The sequence below is a fragment of the Lissotriton helveticus genome, chromosome 12 (genome assembly GCF_964261635.1).
Source record: "Lissotriton helveticus chromosome 12, aLisHel1.1, whole genome shotgun sequence".
Classification (NCBI taxonomy): domain Eukaryota; kingdom Metazoa; phylum Chordata; class Amphibia; order Caudata; family Salamandridae; genus Lissotriton; species Lissotriton helveticus.
This window is the reverse complement of record NC_136073.1, coordinates 463,093,291-463,107,347: the sequence shown is the minus strand read 5'-3', so window position 1 is coordinate 463,107,347 and position 14,057 is coordinate 463,093,291.

The window sequence follows — 14,057 nt, the reverse complement described above, 5'->3', positions numbered from 1 at the left end:
AGCAGTTGGTTCGTGAATTCTTCCCCCGTTATGGACTCCCTAGGGTCGTGTATTCAGATAACGGCCAGCCATTCTCATCCGAGTTAATGAAGCATGTTTCCCTCTTGTTAGGGTACCAGTGGAAGTTCCATTGTGTGCGCCATCCAGAAGCAGCCGGTCTCGTAGAGAGACATAATCAAACTCTGAAAGTCCGTATTGCTAAGACATGTAAAGAGAAAGGTGTAGACTGGCTAGTTGCCCTGCCAGTTGCTCTATTCTTCATGCGGATGGTTGCACATTCCAGATCAGGTCTGTCCCCTTATGAGGTCGTATTCGGCCGCCCCCCAAATATGTGGGGTACACCTAGACCCCGCAGTATTACAGATGTTTCCAGTAATATGTTGACAGATTACCTAGCTTCCTTGATGTCTGCCCTACACTCTTGTCGTTCACAGGTTGCCGCCGCATTTCCAGACAATACCGAAGTGAAACCGCATGAGGTCATTCCAGGTGACCTAGTACTGGTCAGGAACTTTGATCGTTCAAGTCCGCTGGAGCCTCGTTGGAAGGAGCAGAGACTAGTCCTTCTGACCACCCGCACGGCCGTGAAGTTGGAAGGCCGCAAGGGTTGGGTCCATCTGTCGCATATCAAGAAATTTCATGGAGTCCGGAAAAAGACTTTTAATGACATTTCTAAAGACTGTTCCATTTCTAAGGACTGCCTAAAAATTGACTCTGAATTCAAGCCTCCCCTGTTAGAGGCAACTCCGCAGCAGGAGTATAAGTTAAAACTCCGGTCTAGTAAAATAAGTCAGCCAGTTTAATTGTCTAAGTCCCCCTCGGGTGAAACGGTTAGACAGGTATCTGACATGTATGAGATAGACCCCCATAGTGAGAGAGTTAGTCAAAACTCTATCAGATGTATCGTTTTCCTAAGTTTTCTATTATTCTTAAGTTTGATGGTTACCTGCACAAGTTATGCATTGCATTTATGTTTTCCAATTTCTCATGTAAATAAGTTTTCTAATGCTACAGTAGAGCACACATTTAGTGATCTGCCTCCTCACGAGTTATCCTATCGTCTTGCTATGAGAAATAATACATTCATTAGAATGTTACACTATTCACACCAGACCAGCAATGCTACTAATTGTTGGGTGTGTGGTCGACTCCCCCCTTTCCAGACACCAAAGGGAGTTCTGCCACTCTTTCCTTATCCGTTTTCACATAATGGTTCGTGTGGAGCATGGTCCATGTTAACGTCATCTTCAAATGATATGTCCCTTCTGAATAGAACATGTTTCCCAGACAAGCAAGGTCTCCCCCATAGAACAGGGTTAGATCTAGAAAATGAAGTTTATAATTTAGGTAATTATTCTTCGAATTTTATGGTCCTGAATGTTCAGTCTGATACTACTCCAGACTTACCTGCTATTTCAGTTTTACCAGTCAAAGGCGAATTATGTGTCAGAAATAATGGTTCTACACATGTAGGACATAGTGATTGTACTACTATTGTCGAGTATAGTGACAGTGGGAAATCTATTTTTAAAGCTTCACGTCATTCTTATTTTGTTTGTGGTCAGACCGCATATGTTCGTCTGCCCCTCGATTGGGATGGAACATGTTACATTGCCTTCCTACTGCCACCAGTTTTTCTAGCCCCATCTGATTATCACAGAAACACACATCTAGTACACGTCAGACCTAGAAGGGAGATCGAGTCCCCAATTGTCGATCAAACTGAAACTGCTCTAGAACAGTATCAAGACTTTAATAAAGGTTTCTTCTTCTTTATAGGCCCTGTCCAGAATAGTAAGTTAATCCGTAGGTTAACCAGAACCCTTGAAGCAGTAGTGAATGAGACTACTTCTGCTCTAGGTAACTTAACCGAAGAGCAATCTGCTATGAGATTTGTCGTGCTCCAAAATCGTCTCGTTCTTGACGTCATACTGGCCGATAGAGGAGGAGCATGTAGAGTCATCGGATCTAGTTGCTGCATTTTCATTCCTAATAACGCGCCGTCTGTTTATTCAGCTATAACCAGACTTCATAAAATTGCCCATCAGTTACACCAGAATCTAGGCACCTGAACATGGTCCGGTTGGCTCTGGAGTATCATATCTGCCTGGGGATGGAAAGTATTGTCATTCCTAGGTATTGCAGTAATGATCATATTCAGTTGCTGCCTCTGTATACAATGTGGCCCTGCGATTTGCGGCATGTGCGCTACCTCTTGTATCCCTAGTCCTAAAACCCGTTCCAAGACAATTCGAGACGAGCAAATGATGCTGTATGAAATGATAGATGGTATCATGAATATAGATGTTTCCTGATGGAAACGTAGGGCACAAGGAGGGAATGTGGAAAAGTAAATTTTGCCATGTTATATGTGCCTACGTGTTCCCCATGTTACGTTATATGTGCATGATCGATATGCATGTATTCCCCTATGATCGATTAAAGACGCAATTACAGTTGTGTCCATCTCTAGTATGCCAGTTTCCAGTTATCGTGAATACAACTAATATCAGGCCTATGTAAAGCTACGTTGCCACGTTTTTCAGTGTGCACGTTAATTCATTGAATTGTCCCCGTTTCTAGGCCTCAAAAGGGCCCGGACTCAGATTCAGCTCCTGTTTCTTGAACTCTCCGAGGAGCGATACAGCCCCCACCTGTATCCCTGACCCTTCACTTACTTTCATGCCTCGCAGTGCCCGGCTAGGCCTGGCTCTGCCTCCCAGTCTGCCAAGAGTATGTTATGTTTCTAGTTATCAGTCCAGCCCTCCTTCTCTGCATTCCTAAGCTACTGAATCGCATCAATAGTTTCCGTCATGGTCTAGCCTTTATGTCTCCATGTAAGAGAAATACTGTATTAATATTCATAGAATATTCCTCACACACGCACTACATATAGAATTATGCATGCACCAGTCTTAATGTCTGTTAGCCTTTACCCTGATAACTTTTGGATTCTATCAACATGTTCTCTAAACACGAGATACTAGATAGGCTTTAGGTACATGTCGCTCTGACACTCCAGACTTTAGTCTCCTCTTCTAGCACAGAAGTCATAGCCCCCAGTTCTCCCTAGTAACACGTCATTGTCAGTTTGCGCGCACCACTAGGTTAGAGGTCCCAGCTGCTCAGGTAGCCCCCTCCATGTTTCCGCCCCTTTTATGACATATTCTGTTACATTTGCATCACATGTCTATGTATACGCCCTGTACACGCCTTCTTGTTACATCATTTCTGCCCTTATCTTTCGCGACTGCTACAAACTCCGCCTACTGCTACGCCTACTGTATTGAATACAATGTATTTGTTTAACTATAAATATTGTGCACTGTTATTAAAGTTTGCTAGCCATTCCCAGATCCTGCCCCGGCAGCTGCCGGGCCCTGCCATCCCATTCCCATGCAGGCTTTCCTGTTCCAGTCCTTTTATGCCTGATTAAAGCCTGTACACTCTAGCTACCTCGTATCTTGACTCTTATTTATTGAGCTAACCGTTTATTGATTATAGTCAAAAATAGATCAGGTAATTAATTATTTATTTACCACACGGTGGTCGCAGCTCATCTGCGCAGGTTAGGGGTTTCAGTCTTCCCCTACCTCGACGACTGGTTGTTGAAGGCGGGCTCGCCCCAGACAGTCATCAGCCACCTCCAGACTACGGCAGATCTCCTGCACCAGCTGGGGTTCTCCATCAATGTGCCGAAGTCACACCTGTGCCCCTCTCAATCGGAGCGGTTCTCGACTCGGCGCGGTTTCGGGTTTATCCACCCGAACAGCGGGTCCTGGATATTCAGGCTCTGATTCCCATCTTTCAGCCGTTATCCCGGGTCTCGGTCAGGTTGACGCTGCGGCTTCTGGGGCTGATGGCCTCCTACTGGTGCATCACGCCCAGTGGCGGATGCGGGCTCTGCAGTGGGACCTGAAGTTTCAGTGGGCCCAGCATTAGGGCAACCTGTCCGACCACGTCCTGATCTCGGACGGCACTGCGAGACAGTTGCAGTGGTGGCTCACGGACCGCGATTGGGTCAGCGGCAGATCCCTCTCCCTTCCCCCACCGGAGCACGTAGTTGTGACGGACGCGTCCCTCCAGGGCTGGGGAGGCCACATGGGAGAGGCGGAGATCAGAGGCCTCTGGTCTCCGGCAGAGGCCCGGCTCCACATCAACCTGTTGGAGTTACGGGCGATTCGTCTAGCACTGAAGGCATTCCTCCCCTCTGTCCGGGGGAGTATAGTGCAGGTGTTCACGGACAACAACACCGCCATGTGGTACTGCAACAAACAGGGCGGGGTGGGGTCGTGGACCCTTTGCCAGGTGGCTCTGCGCCTCTGGCAATGGCTGGAACACCAGGGCGTGACCCTGGTGGCTCAACACCTGGCAGGTTCTCTGAATGCCAGGGCGGACAGGCTCAGCCGTCGGTGCATGATGGATCACGAATGGCGTCTGAACTCGGACGTGGCGCAAGGCCTCTTTCAGCGATGGGGAGAGCCTTGGTTAGATCTATTCGCCACCGACGAGAACGCGCAATGTCATCAGTTCTGCGCGTTGGAATTTCCAAGGCGGCACTCGCTCGGAGACGCTTTTCGTCGCGAGTGGAACTGCGGTCTGTTGTACGCCTTTCCGCCTATACCACTTCTGCCCAGAGTGCTGAAGAAGATCAAGCGCGACCGGGCCCAAGTCATCCTTGTGGCTCCGGACTGGGCACGAAGGTACTGGTATCCCGAGCTACTCAGTATGTCAGTCGATCCCCCGGTTCGTCTGCCTCTTCAGGAGGACCTTCTGTCGCAGCAGCAGGGGACGGTCCTCCACCTGAACCTGTCCAGTCTCCACCTCCATGCTTGGAGATTGAACGGCGACAGTTGAGGCCATTTGACTTGCCTCCTGAAGTCTGTAACGCCATTCTGGCAGCCAGGCGTCCCTCCACAAAGTCGGTATACGCCTGCAGGTGGAACAGATTTGTGGCATGGTGCACAGCAAAGGCTGTGGATCCTCTTGCTGCCCCTCTCTGAGGTTCTTCTCTTCCTTCTTTCTCTTGCCCAGCAGGGCTCTGCTCTGGGCACTATCAAGGGCTACCTTTCTGCCCTTTCAGCCTTTCTGAGGCTGCCTGATCAACCTTCTTTGTTCAAGTCCCCTATTGTAAACAGATTTCTAAAGGGCATCACACACACATTCCCTCCTGTTCAGTTTGTGATGCCTCAGTGGGACTTGAACCTGGTTCTTACGTTTCTGATGTGCGCTCCCTTTGAGCCACTTCACAACTGTCCTCTCCGCCTTCTCACTCTGAAGACTGCTTTCCTGGTTGCCATCACCTCTGCCAGGAGAGTGAGTGAGCTACAGGCCCTTTCTTGTACTCCACCTTTCCTTTCTGTCCATCCGGACAAAGTGGTGTTGCGCACTAAGCCAGCTTTCCTGCCCAAGGTTGTCACGGCCTTTCACAGCGGGCAGTCTATCACCTTGCCAACCTTCTTCCCGCCACTGCATCCCTCTAAAGAGGAAGAGCGGCTCCACCGTCTGGACCCAAAACGTGCGCTCTCATTCTACTTGGATCCCACACGCCAGTTCCGGGTGGATGACCAACTCTTTGTTGGTTACGTGGGCGCTAAGAAGGGGAAAGCGGTGCACAAGAGGACCGTCTCCCGGTGGATCATCTTGTGTATCCAGGTATGTTACTCCTTGGCTAAAAAGGAGCCCCCTGTTGGATTGCGGGCTCATTCTACCCGAGCCACGGCGACTACAACTGCCCTGGGCCGGGAAGTGCCCTTACAAGACATCTGTCAGGCAGCTAAGTGGGCATCACTGCAGACGTTTGCAAGACACTACTGCCTGGACAGCCAAGTCCGGAGGGATGGCTTCTTTGGCCGTTCTGTCCTCCAGGACTTTCTGGTGTGATTATTGGTTCGCAGACCCACCACCGGGGTTGGTATTGCTGGGGTATCTATTCTAAGGTAAGGAATCCAATACTAACGTGTCTCTTTCAGATGCACAAGTTACTACTTGTGTAACGATATATCTGTAAGAGACATTAGTTAGTATTAGATTCCTTACCGACCCACCCATCCTCCCCGTTCTGCGAACCGATATCTAGGGTTAGGGTTACCCCCTTTCAGGGCCCTAGTTTTAATGGCACCAGTGTTGGTTTTTAACATGGCTCAGCGCTTCTGGCGCGGAAAAGCTGTGTCTAAGAACTGACGTCAGCACGCGGAGGCGGCGTTCTAAGTACTCCGACGACGTCATCACGGCGCCCACGACGGACGCGGAGCCGCAGACGACGCCTACCGACGCGCAAGGGTACTGCTACGCAAAAAAATTCCGGATCCAGTCTGACACATGGGGATATTCTAAGGTAAGGAATCTAATACTAACTAATGTCTCTTACCGATATATCGTTACACAAGTAGTAACTTGTGCATTAGTATAGTCACTAGGATATGGGTGGGCAGGCTAGGGAGATTTCTGGTGTCGGTATTTAATCAGTATGGAGGTTCCTCTCTGTTTTTTTGCAACCCGCTGACACCATGGTGCACGATAATGCTCAGGTTAACAAAACATTCCGAAATTGTTATCAAGCTAGGATTGTTAAGTCTGAGCAGAACACAAGGAATGCTTAGGTTCCATTGCATTGGCATGGATTGCTGTTGGGCAGGGAGAGGCTTTGGTCCTCCCATCATGAATGAAGACAGGAGAAACTGCTATCAGTGACATAATGAGGAGCATAACCCCAGATCCCCAATGGTTTTATAAAGGCATGTTCAGATTTATCAGCTCCCCACCAAATAAAGATGTACATTGGTCTGACTTCCTTTCTTCTACCACTCAGGAGGCTGTGGTCATTAGCCTACTAAAATCTGGTACAACTTCCTTTTAAGAGTGGCTCACGTAGGCTTCTCTTTCATACATGCTAATAATAGTTTGGCTATTTACCCCGCCTTAGACCTAGTCTAACTACAGGAGATGGTACCCTCACGCCGCTTTGCTCACTAGGCTTCCTGCGCGCTGCGCTTTATCAGGCGCGCTGCTGACATTTTAACCTACCTGTTTTTTATCTGTGTTGGACTTAATTTCTTTCCCTTGTTTTTAACTGGGCTACAATCTCCCCCGCAACATAATTGTTTGTCCACCGCTGCTTAGCGGGTCCGGTTCTTGGGGCGGTGAAGTACAGGCGCCATCTTAGGGTGGTAGGGACACTTTGCGGGCGCCATTATCGAGCAGTCTAGCGCTCCGGCAGCCTCGCGGGACGCTTATTTAAAGCTCCCCTCAACGCGCAGCGGTTTTGCGCCTTCCCTGCGCCTGAGTCGTGCCAGAGTCCTGCCCGTCTGCGCTCGAAGGCGCGGGTCGCGGCAGGACTCTAAGCTCTACCCCTCTCACCATAACGTCGCCTGCTATTATACATCAAAGGGAGGAATTGTTGGCCATCAGAGGTCGGGTTATTAACTGTGGCCACAGCCCTGTTGGCCCGCTATGTGGTCCTTATCTGTGTACATGTGGAGGCTGGTCCTTAGACACCTGTCCCTATTCGAGTGGTGGAGACGCCACTCTCGTATAAGAGCATGACAGGATCGCGTGAACTTAGTATCTGGAACCTAAATGTTAGATCATTGGTTAAACATCATCAGGATATATACGACCTTATTAAGGACGAGTCCCCTGATTTATTTTTCTTGACAGAAACTTGGTTGCAGGACACGGATACTTCCATTCTCAACTTGGCCTTCCCCCCGGAATATTCCATCTTCACGCTTAATCGTGCTATCAGGGGTGGAGGTATTGCGATGGCTATCAAGTCGTGTTATCCGTGCGAGTGGAAAGTTTTAAAACTTCCAGGATGTGAGAGCGCTCTCTTCAAAGTTTCAATCAGTCATCATTTCACCTTTTCTGGCATCTTGATTTATCGCCCTCCTGGCTGTGATTCTGCTTTTAGGGTAGCTCTCCCTGATCTAATTAGCACCTTGGCACTAGGATGTGCTAATTTTAGTATTCTCGGAGACCTTAATCTTCATTTTGATTGCCCGACCTCCCCCACTATCAGTAGTATTCTGGCTGACTTAGAGGCCTTGCAACTAACCCAGCTGGTCACATCCTCTACGCACATTGGAGGGCATATCCTTGACCCTTTTTTCACCAACCTAGCGGGGGCTAGGGCTTTATGTCCTACTCAGATTGCCTGGACAGACCATAAGTTAATGAAAATGCTACGCCCCACTTATGAGCATCCTTTTAAACCCCAGGACAGAACAGTACTTCGGCGACACTGGAACAAACTGAGATTGGAGGATCTTTATCATCTGCTGGAAGAGGCTCCGTTGGGCCCTAAAATCGATGCGGAACACGGATATGATCTCTTCTGTGAGTGGATCACCCACGCCCTTGATTCATTGATCCCCATGGTTTGGTCTAAGTGTCGCACAAAAGAACCCAGCCCCTGGTATGATAGCTCTCTAGCGCTTCTTAAAAAAGCCTGCAGACAGGCTGAGAGGGAGTGGCGGAAATCGTTTGACGCTAGAAAAAAGGCATGCTACCTCGCCAAAATAAAAATCTACCATAGGGCGGTGCATAGAACACGAGCAGCTTTCTATGCTCAAGAATTCCAAAATAGTTCCAATCCATCAAAACTCATTTTTAAGGTACTAAAGGACCTGATGGCCAAAAGGGCAACGGCGGCGGAAATCTGCTCGGATTCCCACTGCGAGGACCTGGCTTCCTTTTTTCTGGAGAAAGTTCAAGCCATTTACCGAACCTTCCCGAATGGTACTCACATCTTGGAGCCGGTCAGTTGTAGTCTGGGCGGATGTGAGCTTCTTACTACCCTGCCTCTTCTATCAACTGAGGCCTTCAACACTTTGAGCCTTAAAATCAAATCAGGATCCTCTGCTGATCCGTTGAAACCGGCTCAGTTCAGGATCATGTCCCAGCTATGCCATACTTCGGTGCTCTCTTTGATCAATTTGTCTCTATCTTCAGGTGTAGTTCCCATTAGGTGGAAACAGGCCGTAGTCACACCTATTTTGAAGAAGGCTACCCTTGACCCCCTCAAACCCGAAAACTACTGCCCGATCTCCCTCCTTCCTTGGGCTGCGACAGTAGCCGAGGCCCACGTGAACGGAATACTTTCAGACCATCTTACAAGGGCTAACATTCTCGACCCCACCCAGAACGGTTTCCGTGCGGGTCACAGCACGGAGACGGCCCTACTCTCTATGGTTTAACATCTGCGCTCTGTGCTTGATGCGGGTCGGACGGCGGCACTACTGCTATTAGATCTTAGTGCCGCGTTCGACACGATCTCGCACAGGATTTTGCTCCAGCGCCTGGAAGAAGTAGGTGTCACGGGCTCCGCCCTCTGCTGGTTTCGTTCCTTTCTTGCCGAACGGTCTTTCAAGGTTGCGATCCCGCCCGGCCAGTCTAAATCATATTCGTTGGAACTGGGTGTCCCGCAGGGCTCTTCGTTAAGCCCCACTCTATTCAAACTCTACGTGAGGCCGCTGGCTGCGGTCGTCAAGCAGTGGGGCTTGACGATGGTCTCATACGCAGACGACACGCAGCTGGCGGTCACGTTGAGTGGGGACTCTGACATGGAGGCTCCTAGGTTCCGCGACGGACTACGGGCAGTGGCTAACTGGATGAATACCAACTGTCTCCAGTTAAACGCCAAAAAGACCGAGGTTATGGTGGTCGGCAAGCAGGCGGAGCTATGGGGTGACTTGTGGTGGCCTGAATTGGGTGTGACCCCTACTCCAGCATCAGAGATAAAAAATCTAGGGGTTTGTCTGGATCCGACCCTTAGCTTCATCTGCCACACTAAGAAGGTGGCGGCTACTTGTTACGGCACCATCCGAGGTCTAAGACCTATCCTGAAATTTTTCGACGCACCCACCAGGCAGCTAGTGGTTCAGGCGTCGGTGTTATCTCGGCTTGATTATGCTAGTTCGCTTCTGGTGGGGATCAATCAGTTGGAAGTCATCCGGCTGCAGCGAGTTCAAAATGCTGCAGCCAGAGTGGTGATTGGTCTGCCTAGGCAGTGCTCTGTTTTCAGACACGCTGCGCTCTCTCCATTGGCTTCCTGTGAACCAGAGGATAACATTTAAGGTACTATGCCTTGCCTTTAAAATCCTCAAGGGCTCATCTCCTCAAATACTGGAGAATCTACTGGTGCCATATGTACCCTCGCGAACCCTCAGATCCTGGGCCAAAATCTGGCAGTTGTCCCGCGCTTTAGGTTGAGCAGAGTCGGTGGTCGCTCTTTTCGGGTGTTGGCGGCGAAGTTGTGGAACTCTCTCCCCCCTCACACCCGGACCCTTGAAGACCTCTTGCTGTTCAGACGCGCGATCAAGACTATTCTATTCGTTTAGCCTATCTCATTCTGCTTCACTGTTGTTCTATTTCTTGGCCTTTTAACGGAGTTGTGTTTTGTGTACCTTGCGATGCGCCGGGACGCCCCTTTGCTGGGGCAGCTGAGCGCGGTATAAGTGCAGATAACATAACATAACAGATGGAGTTAGTTCTAGGTTGATCTCCTTAAAATCATTTAAGCAATTTATTTTCTATTCTGCACAATATTATTTCTGATAGACAATCTGTGTCAATGTGAAATAGTATAGTAATACAGAGTGGGGGCCAGAAGATAAGGTTTGAACTTGTCTAAGAAGAAGATCTGGTGTCAGGCTGTCTGCGCTTTTTTTGTGTCAAAGCATTTGATGATCAGGAAGGGGTCAATGTAGAAACCAAGAGCATTGGGCATTTCTGGAAAAGGTGGGTGGGAAGCTGTGTAGTTACATTGTGTCAGATCCCCATTCAGAGGCCCACAGGATTCAGGGCCCAACCGTGGTGGCAGTCACGGCCCGTCCCCTGCCAAAGTGGCAGGGCGGACTGGAGGGGGAAAAAATCATGAGGTGTTAGGCTGGCCTAAAACGGCTGGCAAACACCTCATGTACAGGGAAGGGACAAAGGAGTGCACTAGCACTCCCCCACCACAGTGTTTCCCCCCCGGACCTGCCCCCAGGACTTATCAGACTCCTAGGGGGCTGGTCCAGGGGGATTCAAATAAAACTATAATAAAATGGGATAGCGGTGGCGGGGCGGCGCTCCTCCACCCTAATGGAGGGGTCGCCGCTGCGTGGTGAGTGAGGCCTATTACTACTGATATCCTGCATCCCGGCCTACTAGGGGTCCTGAGCAACTGAGCCAAGTACCCCTTCTGCACTTGACTCTCAGGGGTAGCTGTGGTTGAGCAGTCAAGGCTCCCTCAGAAAGGGAAGGGTGGGGTGTAGATACAGGTCAGTGAATACGACCCATAATTCAAAATGCAAACAGTGAGAACAATAAATCAATGTCCAACTAGATGCTAGCTTTTATAAGAAAAAGTAGTATTTTATGTCTATTTCTACACATGTAAGTACTGTGCACTTGAGCGTGTCAGCCCAGGTACATGAAAACCAGCTTTGTCCCCTTGCTCCCACGACCCTTGTGACCTGAGCTCCTCATTGAGAGCTCCCGGACTTGTACCCAAGTCTCCCCCTGCAGCCTGTTTTTAGGTGGCCCCACTTCCTTCCACCGGCATAGTGTGCACAGTTACCAACCTGACTAGCACCTCTGCACCCAGACGCTCCATGGCAGGTAACGGTAACTGCTGGTGTTGTATAGCAGTTTAGGACCCTAGTGTAATTTTCCCGATTCATGCCCTTATATAGGTATAACTCACCTTGTCCTTATATAGGCATAGAAATCATAATCATATTTAGACATAGCCGATCCAGTCCAAATACGGCATGGCTACTTCCACTAGTTCCGAAAGGACTTCCACTTGCTTGAATATTGATTTGTCCAAGAACCCATGGAGTTTTCAAAGAACTGAGACTCTTTGATGACGTTATTAGGTCCAACTTTACGTCAAACTCGGCACCTTCAAGGTATAAATATGCCCACATTTGCCATAGAAAACACACAGTGGTTTGGAGCAGTTTGACTATCTACTTGCCCGACGCAGCTCGCTACAGCAAGTGCCGAAGGAAGCCGACCCTCCAGGAGACGCACTGAGAGAGACGCTGTCTTTTCTCCTGCCGAGAAATCCAGCCCCAGTGTTTCCAAGCTCCCCTTGCGGGGTGTTGGGAATTCGAGTCCTGAGACAGAGAGATACCAGACCTCCTTCATTCTAAACCAAGGTACGGAGCTGATTAGACCCTAAGAGAAATCTTGGATAGATTCTTGGCAAAAGAATACTAAACTTATGCTACACCACACTTACTTCTTCCCTCGTACTAGACTTAGGTTAGGTACATCAGGGTAGGCGTATTTTAGAAGCACCAGTTGAATACTTTTAGTCTTTATTTATTTATGTATGTATTTTATGGCTTAGAAACCATACCATGTTTTTACAGTATTATTTTATAATACTCTTCATGCTGTACGCATTATACTTTACAGCCAGTATTGTGATTGTAGCAGTTAATTTCTTCTGCATGAGAAAGAAGACTGTTCAATAAATACTTTTATTGAAAACGCCAGTCTCTCTATTTCTCTGCACCTCTGGTGAAACGAAGCATGCATGATTGAGTGAAATATCTATCTATTGTTTCCACGACTCTGACGATACGTTTTATCTTGGGGACACAAAGTTGTCATGTTTATGCGGTTGTCAGAAACGAATCCCTTCTTGTTTATTCGAAAAAGTTTCTAGTGACCTCTGAGCTAGCTGGCACTCACAATTAAGTTTAATATACTCGATAGAGACCTAGTCGACCTAAGTCCTACGTCACATCTATAGGATATATTATTCCAATGCGCAGAGCCTATTGGGAATATAGGAACTACACTACACTGGTGGTATTTGGGCTTTTGCCCCTTACAACCTTAAGTCCAGAAGAAGACTCCAAGAAACCGGCCATAAATAACTACATGCAACATATACCTTTTTTTCTATAGGACAGCATTATTGCGTAGCGACGAATTTAAGTGAACATTTTACTTACCTTTAAAAATCGATATTTTAAAAAGTATCTACTTGATAACAGAGTTCTTGGTATCGAAATTTACATACAAATATGTTCTATTTTTCTAAATTGCTCACGAATTTATTCAAGAGTGTGTCTCATTTATTGCATCTGTGAGTACAACAAATGCTTAGCACTACCCTCTGATAAGCCTATATTGCTCGCCCACACTACCACAAAAGAGAGCATTTAGTGTTGTCATTTTTTCCTCTGTAACCCAGTAAGAGTTGCCTGGACTCTCTACATAGTATACCTCGTTTTGATTGACTATAGAGAGCCAGCTTCCTACAGAAATGAGTTTCAGAAAAAAACACTGCATCATTCCCTATGTAAATCTGATATACAGACTATACCAACCTCAATAACAGAGTGGCTAAATTCTCAAACTTTAGCTTGTAAACAGATACAGTGCATTCCACAATGAATTATAGAAAATAAACTGTATAGTTTCCAATGAGCCTGTATCACCTTTTGTGCCAATCTGAACTACAAGTAAAACACATTCTGTTTTGCCCACTCTTAAGCTCTACTAACATGGAAAGTACTACAAATCATAGTGTTATTCTACCACAGCAGCATGTCCTGTAGCCCACTGAGTCAAAGGCATTTTTCAGGACACACATCCTGGTGCAGCTGGTCCTACCTCACGAATACAGGTAGATTTGAATGATCCAGCTTGATGCCTGCTTGGAGAAACAAAACAAATATTGCAAATAGAGTGTTTAACATCCATCTTTTTTATCCTATTGAAATTGCCTCTATTAAGGTACACATCTCTGCTGCCCCAACCCTCTTTTCAATCTATTTATAATGCATCTTTACAGCAACTTTAATGAAAATCAGCTTTCCCACTAGGTAGTTATTTACCAATTCTCTAGCTTTTCCACTGCTTGCTATCAATTCAATTATAAAAATCAAGGAAAGATCATATAATGGAAAAGCAAAACCTGCTTACTCATAATACTTATTTTTCATATGGGACTTTTCATTACAGACAAGAACAACCACCAGCAGTAGCTTCAGGATAGTAGATCATCAGAACCCTATATTTCCAACCAAAAGGACCTTAAGCACGATCAG